The sequence below is a fragment of the Adiantum capillus-veneris genome, chromosome 29 (genome assembly GCF_014529385.1).
Source record: "Adiantum capillus-veneris isolate H3 chromosome 29, ASM1452938v2, whole genome shotgun sequence".
In the NCBI taxonomy this organism is placed as follows: domain Eukaryota; kingdom Viridiplantae; phylum Streptophyta; class Polypodiopsida; order Polypodiales; family Pteridaceae; genus Adiantum; species Adiantum capillus-veneris.
This window is the reverse complement of record NC_140959.1, coordinates 57011103-57028888: the sequence shown is the minus strand read 5'-3', so window position 1 is coordinate 57028888 and position 17786 is coordinate 57011103.

The window sequence follows — 17786 nt, the reverse complement described above, 5'->3', positions numbered from 1 at the left end:
AGACAGTAATGTAAGCTCACAGGACATTTATGACACTTTGTTGCCTCTTTTCAGTGGTGGAAGTACGAATGTAAGTTCCAATGAGGCAAATGTACAGCCTATGGGGGTTTCTGAAAATGTTTTAGATCAGCCTATTACTGATACAGATGTACATGATGTACTTGATGAGGAAAGGGTTGAAAATGAGCAGGCTAGAGGTATGCGTAAATGGCTAATGCACACTTTGCGTGATAGTAAATTGGATGCACTTGTCGTATGACTACTGTGCGTTTTCTACTTGTCGTATGACTACTGCTTGTCGTATGGCTGATGCACACTTTTGCTCCCACTTGTCGTATGACTACTGTGCGTTTTCTATGTACATTGGCAGCTCATTTTGGTTGGGATGTACATCAATCAGACATTGTTACTGATTTCTTGAATGGTGACATATTTGAGGAAGTTTATGTAACGCAGCCTCGCGGTTTTGTCATAAAAGGACAAGAGGACAAAGTGTGCAGATGTAAGAAGGCTTTGTATGGGTTGAAGCAATCTCCTCGTGCTTGGTATGAGAAAGCTGACATTCATTTGGTGAAACGAGGCTTTTGTAACAGTCCAACAGAAAGCACATTGTATGTAAAGCGTGAGGATGTGGTACTTCTCATTGTTGTTCTTTATGTCGATGATTTGCTAATCACTGGACCAAATGAGAGACATATTGCTGAATTTAAGGCTGATTTGAATGCTACTTTCAAGATGAAAGATTTAGTGCTGTTGCATCATTACTTGGGTATACAGTTTAAGCAGTGTGATGGTGGTATTGCTTTGTGTCAGAAAAGTTACATAGAAACATTGCTATGTAAGTTCGGACTTGAGGATTGCAAACCTATTGCCTCTCCCATGGAAAAACGTTTGAAGTTGAGTCTATATGATGCTGACGATCCTGCTGATGTCACTCTTTACCAAACTGTTGTTGGCTGCCTCATTTATGTATGCAACACGAGGCCAGATATTCAGTTTGTAGTCTCACAGATCAGCAGATTTATGCATAGCCCAGGGTCTAAGCATTGACAGACTGTCAAGAGGATTTTTCGCTACCTTAGTGGCACTTTATATCTTGGCTTGTTTTATCCCAAGGGGGGATCATTGCCGCCAGACTTACATTCGGACTCATATTGGGCTGGTTGTTTTGACACGTGAGTGTCCACAAGTGGTTTCTGTTTCATGCTGCAGTTCATGTATATCATGGTTGAACAAGAAGCAATCTACTGTGGCCACTTCGAGTTGTGAGGCTGAGTACAGGGCAGTCTTCACAGCTACAGTTGAGTGTGTATGGCTCAGACGCCTTATGGCTGATTTGGGTGTTGGACAGGACACTATCTACACTCACAGTCAGAGCGCATTGGCAGTTGCGAGGAACCGAGTTTTTCATGCTCGCACAAAGCACATTGAGGTGCCTTACCACTATGTCAAGGAGAGGCTCTCAGCAGGAGAGATCAGCTTGGCTTATGTGCCAACACAGGACAACCTTGCAGATCTTTTCACAAAGGCATTGTCTCGTGAGAAGCTTGAAGCTTTCCGCAAAGCTTTGGGCTTACTCCCCTTTGTGGACTGATCATGTCCTCAGGGCATGGCACTTCCCTTTACTCATGTGCTAGCTCTCGTTCACCGCATCACTCCAGGGGGGATTTGTTACCATATACATGTGGTAGTGATGTGTGTGAACACATTAGGACTGCCGGGGCATTTTTTTCCCTCTTTAGGAGGTTTTTTCCCCGTGCATTGTATATACGCCCATCACTCTAGGGCTATCTATCTTTCCATTGCATACTAAGAAACACACTCTCTATTGTGTGCCTTGAGCTTCCTTCGTCTTCTCCAAGCTGTGTGCGTTTCTCTGCAACCCTAATTCCAACAGTTACAAACACCACCACTCAACTAGCATAGTAAAAGGTCACCTTGTACCATGACACATTAGAGACTAGTTCTTCAAACAAAAAAATGTATGAATTCAACATTTGCAAGATGTATAATAAAGACACTTGTTAAGTATATGTTGTACAAATTTGCAAGTATTTCCATCCAAGTGGGAATAAACAATCATAAAACATAAATTATGATGAGATTACCCACCTCTAATAAGCATGGATTTGAAGCACCTACCTACAAAATGTAACAAAGAAGGTTGTTTTAAAGGAAAAGTGGTGACACTTAACCTGTCTAACCTTCAACCTTTCACTATTTAACACTCATCGAGTTTTAGCACAAAAGCAACCTTTCTGCAAAGCATTGCAAAACAAGTAGAGGCAAGACCTTAGACTTCAAAGTCTATGATAAGAAGAATACAACCAAAAGTAAAATGGATATTGTTCCCTTGCACCAAGGGGTGTTTCTTTCAAATATGTGATGGTGTTGGCAAGCTTCATAATGTGGACATTCTTTTCCTGCATTTGTTGTTGTGAAGAGTTTCAACTTCCCTCTCCAAAAGAGGCAATACTTTCTTGTAATGCCACTGTTTTGAGTTGAAGAGCTTGACATTCGTGCATCCACGAATGCAAAAAATCACTTGCACCCATACACAACCGCTTGCAATAGACTAACAAGCATGCTTCTCCCCTCCTAAGATATTGAAGAACCATCAAAAGGCTATTAAAGGATAGATGGAAGTGGCTTATAGGATCGTAAGGGTACAAACGGCCATCTACCCAAATGTCAACATTTGTCTCATTGACGGTATGTCGTTCCTGGGATGACCTCTGCTCACCCTCACGTGTGGCTTTCGATGCAAACGTCCTGGAAGAGTGAATATATACGCTTTTGGTGTGCACAATACGTGTTGGTGGAGGCACATGGTTTGTGATGTCTGTGAGCACCATGGGAGCTGTTCTGTGAGGAAGCAAAGGATGAAAAGAGAGAGGGAGGAAGATGGGAGGAGAGAAGGGGGCAGGGGGGGAGAGGGAGAGAGGGAGAGAGAGGGGAGAAGGAGGAGGGAGGGAGAGGAGAAGTAGAGAGGAGGGAGGAGGAGGAGAGAACAAAGGTTTTTTTTTTGCGGGGGAGGGGACGGGAGAGAGAGAGAGAGAGAGAGAGAGAGAGAGAGAGAGAGATTTTGAAAAGGTGGACTATCATTGCTTGTAGGTTTAAGAATAGGTCAATAAATGATTTCTTGATATGCATATATGTTTGGTGGGGGGGGGAGGGGGGGGGTAATTTAAAGTAAAAAATAAGTAAAAATGACTTTTTTGAGAAAAAAAAAAGTCAAATTTTGGCTCTTAGTAACCTACATTTTTGTTAATGTGGCCACACCCCTTTACTCCCTTCACTTTCAAAAAGCTAGAGAGAGAAAGTGACCTCCTAGGTCCACATCCTACATGTGTTTTAAAAAAAGGTTAGAAAAGCCTACTCAAAACTAGTTTGTTGAATGCACTTGTCCACTTAACCCTACACAACATTATCCTTAATCCCTAAAAATGAGGATTCCTTAGAAGGCCCATGAAAAGTCCATATTTCTCCTAATTCCATGATAAGAAAAAGAGAAAAGGGATACAGGTTAAGCCTACTTGAAGTCTATATAATTATTTAGTAGTGATCAGAGCTTGATAATAAGCGAGTTTAATGTTAACTGTATGCCAGATGCGAATTAAGGGGCCAAAAAAACTATGCTTTTGATGTTGAAAGTGAGTATGTTTGAAGTGAGCACAAATGGGAGTTTATGCACTAGAAGTGCTCTACAAGTCTGTTTTTACGGGTCGTCAATTGGAGCTACGGTGAGGAAGTTATGACAGCTTGAAGTTTGAGTGGATTGCATATTTGTACCGGGTTGGACAACTGTGAATGAAGGACCAGAGATGAAGAGAATGCATGGGCCTGAAGTGCTCATCTTGTGAAGCGCAATTCTCTTTCAAATTGGCAATCAAAGTTCTGGTTGCCAAGATATTGCCCGTTAAAGTTTCACCGGGGACGAGTTTCTGACTAGTTTGGTCGCCTCGGTCAGTGTGCCATCTGGGAGTTTTGGGGCTTCAACCAGGATCCGAAATATGGTGTACTTAATAGATCAATAAGTGCTCAAGGAGTATCTTGTCCAGAATGTCATCTCTTGCAATGCATTGATTCTTGGATATGCCGGTGGACTTGTGCTCGATGCTATCGTAGTCTAGATATATGCGTAATATAGTGATTTGGCAATGCCCGATATGGTTGTGGCAAAGAATCTCTGGATATTTTAATTGGATGCAAAGGGAAAGGGCTTCCACGAATTGCAATCACCTATACGTGCATCTGAAAGACATGTGGAACCATGGCACCATTCAAGACACTGATAAGGGAAACAAAATTCACGATGATACTGTCAGTCAAAGGCTGCTGAAAATAAACACAGTGCGAGGCAATGCTTTGTTGGTGTACTTGCCAAACGCCGTGCGAGGCAATTCCTTGGTTGATATGGTGTGCTCATAAGGGTTTGATAATTAACCAAAGGAGGACCAAATGGCTGCCTGCCATAAGTGGCCACCCAAATGAGCTAAAAATGATGGCGTTTAATGTGAATGGAAGAGGAAACTAAGCGAGGCATGGGATCGAGTAACTGACAGAAGCGCTGAGGGGGAGATGGAGCTCGTAGCAACCAAGGGAGCGGCGAAATGACAATGGGCAAGAAGAGAGAAATGTCGAGCAGGCAAGGGTAACCAACTTCGGCGCTGTTTTCGGTCGGCTTGAGGGAGCTCGTCATTTGGCCTGCCACATCAGCAGAAGGGCGTGAGAAGCAAACGAAGGGGGCCATATATAAATAAATAAAACAATTGGCACGACGAATGATTGAAGGGAGACATCATCAAAAAGAGAAGAGGAAAACGAGCAGGGAGGAGGGGGAAGAGCTCCATTCTCTCTCTCTCTCTCTCTCTCTCTCTCTCTCTCTCTACATTGGAGAATCTGCCAAGGGGATGGCATGATGGAAGCAAGAGAACGGCAACGGGGGAGAATTAGGGGAAGGAAGGAGGAGAAAGCTATGGACTAAGTTCTCTCTCGAACAAAGGATTTCATGAGGCTTGGAAGACAAGAAGAGGAGGTGAGCACGAGGGAGGAAAGGGCAAGAAGTTATCTCGACTAAGCAAAGCTTCGAGCATATGATCTTCCTCTCTCGACTTTAGAGAGAGGAGGGCACGAACGAGAATTCCGAGCAAAGGTGGTGGCTTCAACGCCCTTAAGGGTACAACTTTTTGCATTCAAGAGAGGAGATTTTTGGCTACCAGAGAGTGGATTTTTGAGCAAGAGAAGAAGAAGAAGGTGATTGAAGAAGAGAGGAGCTCCATCATCATTATGGAACCAACCAAAGGAAAATCGAGGGAGCGATCGCACTTGCTACAATGTTGTTACCATCGTCGGTGCTCTTTCTCTCAAATAATCCAACCTTAATCATCATCGTCATCAACTTAAACTTGATTACTCATCTTCATAAGTCACAAAGCCGTTAACGGCTTGTGTAAGGGAGCTTAAACACCTAGTTTTTTAGCTAATCCAAGTGACGTTGCTGTTAACATCCCGTCTTGGCTATTGATTAAAGTGTACTCAAAGCTTTACTCATTGTATTGATGATTGTTGTGCTAGCCAGAGCTGATTGTGTCTGGTGTTCTCTGTCTCTCACTCACCTTTCATAGCCAGAGGCCCCATGCCTTCTCGGCTCATGTTTTTCTTCGTAAACCCAATGTGAAATGAGCCGGGGTGGGAGATGAAGATGGAAATTTCATAACAATTGATGCAGTTTATTGAAGATTTCAATTCAAAAGGATTTGATGGGAACAAAGGAAATGTGCCAAAAAAAAATGCAATTAGTTCAGGATGTTTGCTCGAAGTGAAAGCCATGAAGTTGAAAAAGCAAATTGACGATGGCGTGGAGATGGCACTTGATGCCATGTGGGAACAATGGTGTGTTTTTCAAGGGCTCGTTCTAGATGGTCTCCTTTCATGCTATAAAGCGAAGATGAAGACCCGGCCGAGGAGTTCCAAAAGATCGGATGATTGCAGCTCTTGAAGAAGTTGTAACCTCCGAGTTTAAAGATAAGGTTCGAGAGCTGGCGGAAACATATCCCACACATTGGGACTATTTTGCAGATGGATTTGTTCATGAAAGGTCAAGGATTATCGAATTGGCAATGAAGCAAATTACTGAACAAAGCCACATTGTCTTCAATAAAGGTGAAGGGGATCAAATGCAATTCCTCAACTATGAAGAATTTTGGGAACACATTTTTGCAAGGAGCAAAGCCAAAGTAAATACAGCTTTGGAAGTAGCAGATTTAGTCTTGGAGGACCATATTTTGAGCAATTTAATAGAGGTAAACAATGAATTTAATGATGAAACCTTTTCAAAGATTGCTCGCATGATCAAGCTCGAATCCCAAGTAAATATGCCTCTGATGATTCAGGTCCAGATTGTTCCAAGGTTCTTCACGATGGCTATGAAGCTAGAGGGAGTGATGATACAAAATCATCATTGGTACTGCGAAAAGTGCACAAATTTCTTCATTTCCTTGGACAATATGCCTACTATGGTTGGGTTTGGATATTATTTCTAATGATGCTTATGTCAGTGATGTTCTGGCTGCCAGTAAAAGGGAGTCAATTCTCTTGAACGCTTGCCAATAACGAGCATAAGTTTCCAAAAGTTTATGTGATGTGGGTGTTGCATCATGCTTTAGGTGAAGCTCTAGTATGTGGGGCCCATCAATGCTATGTACTCTCAATGGTGTTTGATCCAAGAGATTCTAAGGATCTTAAAAGGCAAGTTCAATACGGATGGGTACTTTTGAGCATGCATAGTGGTTGCATACTATTTGATCGAGGAATAGCATATTTGCACCAGAAATGCTTGAAGGTGACTGATAGAGGAAATGTATGCTCATGTGGATATTATGTTGCTTCATTGTTTGGGAAATTCCTTACTATCCCATTTGATCCCGGGGGCTACTAAAGTGCAGCTTGCAGATGCAAGGGATATCAGTTATTTCTTGTAGCAGGTTGCTTTGCACTAGGTTTTGTTTTTGGATTTATGCTAAGTGGGAAGATTTTTAGATTTTTAGGTCAGTAAGCTTACATGGATAGCTTCCATTTGACTTCTTTGGACAATTGGTGAAGTATCTTCACATCTTTTGAGTTGGTTATGCTGCCAAAACTTGGAGTAAAGGACTTGATAGCCATTCCGTGTGCAGACAGAGTTTCCTAAATAGAGCTTGATGGTCAAGACATGTGCAGAACTAACTGGAGCATACTTGAGTTTGGCGGGGTTTACTATACAGGGTTTTCATAATTGAGTGTGATGAAGATACGACGAATATGGTTCAAAGATTTCTAATGGGTGTAGTTATTACCAAATGATTAAGCCAGACCATTGATGATAGGGTTTAAACCTTTTTTTTTTTCATGTGCTTACCAGGTTATGTGATCTTGATGATGGCAAAGAGCTCTAAGTGCTTATAATAGATGAAGATTAAAGACCGAGTGGCATAGACCGGAGGCTGTGCAGGTTCAGAGGGGGTGGATTTTGTGCGGCTCTGCTTCCATGGTGAGAAAAAGAGAAAAGGCATGCAGGCTAAGCCTACTTGAAGTCTATATAATTATTCAACAATGATCAGGGCTCGATAATAAGCAAGTCACAAATGAGAGTTTATGCACTAGAACTTTAGTACTCAAAGTGCTCTACAAGCATGTTTGTATGGCTCGTCAATTAGAGTTACGGTGAGGAAGTTATGACAGTCTGAAGTTTGAGTGGATTGCAGATCCGTACTGGGTTGGACAATTGCGGATGAAGGACCAAAGATGAAGAGAATGCATGGTCTTGAAGTGCTCATCTTGTGGAGTGCAGCATCGATCTTTTCACATCAGCAATCAGAGTTTTGGTTGCCAAGATATTTACCGTTAAAGTTTCATCGGCGGGGGGCGAGTTTCGTACCACTTTGGTCGCCTTGATCAATGTGCCATCTGGGAGTTTTGGGGCTTCAACCAAGCTCTGGAATATAGTGCACTTAATAGGTCAATAAGTGCTCAAGGAGTATCTTGTCTGAAATGTCATCTCTTGCAGTGCGTTGATTATTGGATATGTTGGTGGACTTGTGCTCGACACTACCGTGGTCAAGATATATGCGTAATGTAGTGATTTAGCAATGCCCGATATGGATGTGGCAAAGAAGCTCTTTATATTTTAATCAGATGCGAAGGGAAAGGGCTTCCACGAAATGCAATCACCTATACTTGCATCTTAAAGACATGTGGCACCATGGCACCATTCAAGACACTGATAGGGGAAACAAAATTCACGATGATATTGTCAATCAAAGGCTGCTAAAAATAAATGCCATGGGAGGTAATGCTTTGTCGGTGTACATGCCAAATGTCGTACGAGGAAATGCCTTGGTTGATATGGTGTGCCCATAGGAGCTTGAGCATTAACCAATGGAGGACCAAATGGCCGCTCGCCATAAGTGGTCGCCCAAAGGATCTAAAAATTATGGGGTTTAATGTGAATAGTGGAGGAAAATAAACGAGGCATGGGGTTGAGCCATGGACAGAAGTGCTGAGGGGGAGATGCAGCTCGTAGGAGCCAAGGCAACGAGGGAATGACAATGGGCAAGAAGTGAGAAATGCCCAGCAAGCTGGGGCAACCAACTTCGATGTTGTTTTTGGCCCATTTGGTGGAGCTCGTTGTTTGGCCTACCACGTCACCAGAAGGCTTGTCACATCGCATGACAAGCAAATGAAGGGGGGCATTAAAATAAAAGTAAAAATTGGCATGACATATGATTGAAGGGAGACATCATCGAAGAGAAGGGGAAAACGAGAAGGAACCAAGGGAGGAGGGGGAAGAGCTCCTCTCTCTCTCTCTCTCTCTCTCTCTCTCTCTCTCTCTCTCTCTCTCTCTCTCTCTCTCTCTCTCTCTCTCTCTCTCTCTACCTTGGAGAAGCCGCCAAGGGGATGGCATAATGGTAGCAAGAGAAGGGCAATGAGGGAGAATTAGGGGAAGGAAGGAGGAGAAAGCTGTGGACTAATTCTCTCTCGGACGAAGGATTGCATTAGGCTTGGAAGAGAAGAAGAGGAGTTGAGCACAAGGGTGGAAAGGGCAAGAAGTTCTCTCGACTAAGAAAAGCTTTGAGAATATAATCTTCCTCTCTTGACTTTACAGAGAGGAGGCAGGTCCAAGAAGTCCGAGCAAAGGTGGTGGCTTCACTCGCCCTTAAGGGCACAACTTTTTGCATTCAAGAGGAGATTTTTGGCTACCAGAGAGTGGATTTTTGAGCAAGAGAATAAGAAGAAGGCGATTGAAGAAGAGAAGATCTCCATCATCATTATGGATCCAACCCAAGGAAAACCGAGGAAGCAACCGCGCTCGCTATGATGTTCGACGTTTGTTACCATCATCGATGCTCTTTCTCTCAGATAATCCAATCTTAATCATCATTGTCATCAACTTAAACTTGATTACTCATCTTGATAAGTCACAGAGCTATTAACAGCCCGTGTAATCTGGTAACGGGAGAGTAAACACCTAGTTTTTAGTTAATCCAAGTGACGGTGCTGTTAATAGCCCGCCTTGGCTATTGATTAAAGTGTACTCAAAGCTTTACTCAGTGTATTGATGATTATCGTGCTTGCTGGAGTTGATTGTGTCTGTTGTTCTCTCCCTCTCACACACACCTCTCATAGCCCGAGGACCTGTGCCTTCCCGGCTCACGTTTCGAACACTTATCCCCCGACACCGTTGACAATCGGGCAATGCATAATTTCCACGAGTCTCATTCTCAAGGTCAAGAGGCAAAGGCTCCTGCAAGACATCTATTTCTAGTTTCTTGATTGCCCGACCATGCCATGTGCAAGAATGTAGTTCACTTAGGGGCTTCTAAGGATGGTGTAGAGCTAAGCATCTCTTTCAATTTGGTGGACTCTTTACACTCTTTTGCTGGTTCAAAATAAGTAATTAACGCCTAAAAATATTTAGCAACTATGGCAGATTTGCAAATGAATGTGTGAGAATATCCCCAATGCCCCATGAACTCTTGAGATCCTTAATAATTCTTGATCATAGCGATTCTAGAAATATGTTGATCTTGTCCATATTTGTGGGGGGGAGAGAGAGAGAGAGAGAGAGAGAGAGAGAGAGAGAGAGAGAGAGAGAGAGAGAGAGAGACAGAGAGAGAGAAGTCAAAAGACATAGTTGATTTGCAAATGAATGTGTTAGAATATCCCCAATGCCCCATGAACTCTTGAGATCCTTAACAATTCTTGATCATAGCGATTCTAGAAATATGTTGATCTTGTCCATATTTGTGGACAAGAGATGAGAGAGAGAGAGAGAGAGAGAGAGAGAGAGAGAGAGAGAGAGAGAGAGAGAGAGAGAGAGAAGTCAAAAGAAGCACAACTAGTCTTGCTTGATGGGCCTTTGCCGTACATAATTTGATTGATTTTGGAGCGCAGCTAGTTACTTGGTTAGTTGATTGTGATTGTTGTCGCGTTGGGTTTTGTTGTGGAACACGAGAAAATGAGTAGAACCAACCAATAATAGCTCAGCTTGGGACTTGATGAGCATTGAGAAGAAGCAAGTTGTGTCCCATAGCGCTCCCGATACAACAAAGGGCTACTAAAGAGGGTAATTGAATCAACCAAAAGGGTTACACCTTAACCTAGTCCTTAACCTACTTTGGTAGTTGTTTGCAGATTGTACCATTCATCCTAGTAATATGGACCATTTAGTCTCTAGACCATGGTCCCATCTTTGAGACACCTATCTTATTCTCAACCATGGTCCCATCTTTGAAACACCCATCTTATTCTCAATCAAGCGTAGTCAATTTTCCTTTATTTCTCGTAGAACATGAGAGAGAGAGAGAGAGAGAGAGAGAGAGAGAGAGAGAGAGAGAGAGAGAGAGAGAGTAAACATGTACTCAATATATAAATTGAATTGCTTAACTGTGAGAAAGAAATGAGTGTTTACTTGATATAGATACGATGATTAAGATTGAACATGCACTGGTGAGGAAAACACGTGGCTAAACTAAACTTAAGGAAGCTTTGACAAACTCAAAAAATACAGAAAACATAAACAGGCTAATCTATACTACCGACCTGATAATTGTGTACGAATGTCATCCAATTGTGAAAGCCAAAGGACAATGTTTGAGTCAAGCTACAAAAAAGCAATGTGAATAGTTAAACATATCTTCTTGCAATGAAATGTCACAGACTCAATCTGCAAAGTATACAGTGCACGTCATGTAGAGGTGCCATACAAAAGTATGGTGGAGAGCTGGCATTGTGGTCTCTCCAAAACTTATAAGAAACGGAAGCCGTGCCCTATCTAGTAGCGTTTAGGTGTTGCGCTGAGCAAACGCATAGACATGGGAAATTGGATGCAAATAACGGACCTTACAGTGTTGTCAAGATGGAGTCCCGCTTGTGCAATCAAAACGTCCAGTGTTGTGAATATATGTTATCTCTGCCATACACAAAACAAGCATTAAGACAAATACAGAAGACATAGATACTGATTAAGCTTAAAGAGAAGCATATCTAAATTTCTGTTCTATGTCCTATGATCAGTATTAGCTTCTCTCTCTCTCTCTCTCTCTCTCTCTCTCTCTCTCTCTCTCTCTCTCTCTCTCTTGTAAGCACCATATTCACTCCACTCAACCCTAACCCAAATACGAATCTGGCAAGCGTTCTAATTGTGTTTATTTTTTTACTTGTGTTGAAAGATAAGTTAGAAACCTTCTACTTTGATGACTCATCTATGTCTACGGATGGACGTATAAACTTGTCAGTTGTTACTTATTTTTGTCCCTAGTTATTGCCAAGCTCGAGGAGTTATTTATTTATTTTTTGTCCCTAGCTATTCTGAAGCTCGAGGAGTTATATGAGATATGTATATTTTTACTTGTTACTTTGTTACAATGAAGCTTTTTTTTTGGCCCTTTGGCCAACCAAGTGAAATTGTCTTGTATACCCTTCCGAAAGTCCTCATAGACTCCTACCAAAAAACCAAAAAAGACTTGTGCAAGTTGATGAGTTTGGTAAACACTACAACTCGCTACTACCCGTTGCCATGCAATCTTTTTCACTAAAAAGTTTCTTAATTTGACGGTTTGAGCAAAGCAAATTTAGGCTTTCGCGTTAATTGAAGGAAAAAGAAATCTTAGATGACCCAAAACCTGGAACATCAAAACATAAATTCCCATAAACCCTACCCAAGGATCAAGAAAAATAAAGCGACATAAATAAACTACCACATTAAAATCATGTAGAATGATTGGTGAGGAAACGAAATAATGATGGTGTGAACGCAATGCACGTTTCAATAACAAGAGAGCCAACTTGGATGTGTAAATGTCATAGTCTTCAACCTATAAGTTGATGCAAACTTGGCTCTGAATTCGACTTGGTGTTCTATCTATGAATCAGATGCGTCCTCCAAAACTACATATTTTAATTTTCTCCAACTAAATACCAGTCTTGCAGTCTTGCGAGAGAAAAGATGAAGCTGGCCTACTCTAAGGATGAGAGAAGAAGCTCCGAGCAGGGCTAGAAAAATACATTTTTCCTAACCAAAGAAAATAAGGGCAAGCTTGAAATTCTCCCGGTTTTTAGGTCAAAATTTAAAGCTTTTGCCAGTAATTACAATAAAATTTGTGAAAACTTCCCGGTTTTCTTCAAGACAAGCTCAAAATCTAACTGGGATTTTAAGATTTCAGCCGGCCAAATACACTGGACCCGGTTTTTTTCTAACACTGGCTCTGAGAAACCCAATGGACGTTGTCTGGGCTTGGAATGTTTTGATTTGATCCTGCAGTGCCAATATGGAATTGTGAACTTTATACAGTCGAATCTCGATGCCTATTTTTATTAAACGGTTTAAAATTCTCTCTCTCTCTCTCTCTCTCTCTCTCTCTCTCTCTCTCTCTCTCTCTCTCTCTCTCTCTCTCGGGCAGACACGAACCTGCACAAAAACTGTGAGCTGGTGCGTTTGCGAATCTTTGAAATACAGCACCTCTGTGAACATGCAAAGTGGTGCCTCTGCGAACGTCTCACGACGGCGTCTGCTGTGGACTCTTGCTTCGACTTAGTTTGTATATGAGCGCTGTTTATTACTTGTTTTCATTCGGTAATTCAGATAGCTGCTTTTCTGTGTTGCAGATAGCGCAACTGTTATTGTAGCGTTGCTTTCTTTTTCAAATAAATAATTTATTTATTTATTTTATTATGCCACGCGGTGGCCTATGGCTACAAATAGCTTTAAAAGAGCCTTTGGCTTACCAAGTAAAAATTGAGTGTCATTAATTGTGGTAGTATCTAAGTAAAAAAAATAAGTAAAGAGTGTCCAAATCTCAAGAAGAAGATAAACACTATCAAAATATAAGACAACAATTCTCTCACAATTACTGACCATGCCTTGAAAAGTGTCACAAGAAACAAAGCATATAGCTTCTTATTGTTAGAGTTTTGGCATCTCAAGTGAACTGCCCAATGTGTTCTCATTATTTCTTTTGGCATTTAGGTATTTTTTTTACTTATTTGTCAAAGTCTGGGTAGGGCAATTTTTTGAAGTTGCTATATTAGCAAGCCCTTGCCTCCATTGTATACACACTCGGTTATTCATTGCCAAGGTTGATTGGTTCAAGAGACTCTCTCTCTCTCTCTCTCTCTCTCTCCCCTTGGTCTCTACGCTTCCACATCATCGACTTTGACATTGTATCAGAGCCGTGTTGTGGTTGAAGAGCCTTGGTGGAAGAAGAGCTGCTTGGAGAAGAAGATCCGAAGCCCCTCGTCGTCGGCGTTCCAAATCCTACCTTTGTTGTAACCAAAAAAAGCTGCCTAACGGTGCCCCGCAGCATTTTGAAACGCTCCTTGCTGACGGCATTGCCCTCCCCCCCACCCCCAACCTGTCTTCGTTTTGAAATGCCACCCCTTGCAGTGATGTCGACGGTGGTGCCTCTTGGAGTCGACGACGATCTTCCCCTATTGCAACATCATTTTGAATTGTTGTCTATTGGCAAGTATTCCACCCCTACCCGGCCCTTGTTTCTTCTACAAAGTGCCACAACTGACAGCTTCTTGAAATGCCATTAGGGGCCACCCATAGAGAGGCTTGGAGAATAGGGAGACTATACTAGGCTGTGTGGAGCAGAGAAACTGGAGTTAAAGAGAGGGATTGTAGAGGGTGCAGAGGAGCTTAGGAGTAGCAGACGAGTGGAGCGTCTTGGAGATTCTTGCAGCTTGTTTTGTGTGGCCACCCCTGCAGTGCGAGAAGGTTTGCCGGAATTCCATATCTTGCAACTTCATCATGGCCCCCCCTTGCTCGAGCTATTGCGACAAATTGAACGGCAATAAGTACACTCACTGGAATTTGATCATGCGACTCTAGTTCTCATGGAAAGGCTTATGGGATGTTGTTGACGGCTCTGAGTCCCGTCCCACGAGGGATCCCCACAACAAATACACCCGCCTTCAAGATGATTAATATCTCAAATCATGTGTCGATTGGGATGCAGCTAATGCGAAGGAGTTCAATGCACATGCATCTAGCAAGGAACCAATCAAATGTATCTAAAACACTATGGATGAGTACACCAATCCATTTTTATTGGTCGGTTCATGGACAGGATGTGTTACACAATTCATTATCTTGGAGTATTATATTTCGACAGTTCACGAATGGGGATTATTGGACATAGTGTGGTCTACATTTCAAATTTTCTACAAAGGCAACCGATGCTCAAGATGGCATTATTTTCAAGTACAAAGTAGAGGGTAGCGAAATCAAGGTGTATCCAGTAGTCCAAGGCCTTCTATTGGGGTCTCCATGGTAGCTTCTTCATTGACTTTCCAATATGAGCTACAAAGAGGGTGTTAGAGTTTTGGCATCTCAAGTGAACTGCCCAAAGTGATCTCATTATTACTTTTGGCTTTTAGGTATTTATTTTACTTATTTGTCAAAGTCTGGGTACACTACAACACGCCGCACGAAAATCGACGTGGATATCGATGACTCAAAGCTAGTTTTAAAACTAAAATGCATTGGAATAAGCATCGGAATAAACGTCAGTATCGCATCATCGCTATATGCATCGGTGTATTAAAAGTAATAAGCAACGAAAAGAGCGCCGGAATGACCGCTTGTATATGTGTTGGTATGATATTTTACAATACCAACGGTTATTCCAATGCCTATACCAGCGTCTGTATCAAACTCTGTACCGACGGTAAAACCTACAAAAAATTTTGGGCAGAGAGGGATGGGAGCTGATGCTACCTGTAATGTAGCAACAGAAAACAACCCTCTCTACCCAAAGGAAGAGTGCACAAGCAACCGCACTCCACCTGCAGCTTGACGCTAAAGAGCGAGTGTATACAGATTAGCAAAATTGTAAGAAGAACAAAACCACAAAATCAAAAGCTTAATCATGACAAGTTCCCAAAAGCATAACCATAACGTCGACTCCCAAACCATAGGCACAACGGCATGAAGATTTTATAGCCATAATTAAAACATGATTCAAAAAATTACAAAACCATAAACATAACCCACTTGCCATACCATAACCATAACCATAGCTTGCTTGTCATACCATAACCATAAGAGCTATACCATCATTGCAAAACCATAACCATATTAACCATAATCTGATTGCCAAACCATAACCTTAACATGATTGCCATACCATCATAGCAAAACCATAACCATAACTTGATTGTTGCCAAACCCTAACCATACCATGATTGCCATACCATCATTGCAAAAACATAACCATAACTTGATTGCCAAACCATGACCATAACCTCTCTGCCATACCATAATTGCAAAACCATAACCAAAACTATACCATAACCATAACCTCTGTGCCATAACCATAATTGCAAAATCATAATCGCAAATGAAATACAAAACCATAAACATAAGCGTGAAAGTGTACATGTATACAATGAACGAGTAAGACTGTATCAAGAAGACCACAGCTACAAAAAAAAAAAAAAAAAACATATATAGAGGATGTCACCCTCATGGTAATGCCTCCCAGTCTCGACGGCCTCTCCCTCCTCCTACACAGCAGAGCTGGGTCAAAAGGGCCACAAGTCCATGCTTGTACCCATAATTCTCCTCTCAACGTGTCAGAGGGTGCTTCACGGCAACTTCCTGTAAAATTATGGTTTAGTCATGAGATAAATCTTCAAATAACATATACATTTTTGACAATTTAAAGCATACATATAATACTTACAAACTCATGTTGAAGTGTGTTGTAGCATCCACTTCCAAGATGTGACGCTCCAGCAAACTCCAAATGTGCTTTGGTTGCATCTCTCTACTGTTGAAATCTATCAAGATAGTCTTGTGTCTCTTGTGCAATCCCCATCCACTCCTCTGCATCCAACCATGTCGGCTTTGGACTACCGTCCTTGTACCTGTCTCTCGCCTTTGATCGACGGTGTGACATTGTGGCACATGCCATGCCCAAAATCCAGTCATTCGAGACTAGATTGTATCCCTCTACCGGCCTATACTCTCTATGAATGGCATCGACGATGTAACTCTTTCTTTCATCATTTTGTATATCCCAGATCTCCATCACAGAGTGGCCAAACTGAACTGTACAGAGCTGTTGAATCCTCTGTCGCATGGCCTTTTTGACCCTATCCGCCACAACAGCCCCATCCCTGCTCTTGTACACCTTGCAAGGATCATGCTCGTGTGATCCCCAAGGTGTACATGGTATGCTGATCGGTGAACTATCTGCTAAAGCAAGTGGTGGACGCTCTCTCAGTGGTGTGGACGCATTGGTAGAACTGCTATAATAGCAACCACACCTCCAAAACGATGCCTATCTCGCCTCAAAGATGAACCACCCGTCGGTGTAGGGGGCACACTCGACTGAGGTGTGGGGCCGGTTGGTGTAGGGGACACACTAGTCCTAGGCGCAGGGACGGCCGTCGTAGGTCTAGAGGAACCAGCTGCCCAAAGGTTCTGTATGTAACTAATCTGCTCTGGTGTGAACTGTGTCAAAAAGGAGCCCATCTGCTCGGGCCGGCCGGAGTGACACAAAAACTAAATCTAGGAGAGTATGTATCATTGTCATCAGCCATGGCTACAGATAAAATATATAGTTTTCAAAAGAAACACTTAAATAATAAAAATAACAAAAAAAACGAAGCTGCAACACAATTGAATGAATCTATCCAATATTGTAGACTAATAAAAAGAGATTTACAACAGAGTTCCTAGCAAAAATCAGTAGTTAATCTCTCATCTTCTATGAGAGCTAATGCACCAAAGATGTCTATCTCAATCTGTACTTCTGCATCTTTGTTATCAAACTCCACTTCTTCGTCGCTCTCTGCATCAACTTCAGTATTTGAAAGCTCCACTCTAAGGTCAGGCATATGCTCAACACTGACCTCCAGCTCAAAATCCACTTATATCATCCGTCAGCCTTGCACTTTGTTCATGAAGCTCTTCAACCTCACCTTCCAATCCTTCACACTTGCTTGCTCCGTGGAGCAACTTGAACAACATAGAGCTAGCACGGTTTAGATAGATCTTTTTCATCATTTTCTCTCCATAGTGGATCTAGTGTGAACACAACTTGTTCACAATGCTGTGGAAGTACGAATGTATCCCGTGTATTTGTCCACACCCGCCTAGAGTTCACTTGAATCAATCCACTCTTGTCTTTGTGTACAGTTGCATTAGGGCCGCTGGTAATAACTTTGAACCACTTGACATCATAGATAAAAATATCAAACTTTCTAAAGCTAATCTTCAAGATGTCTTGGATGTA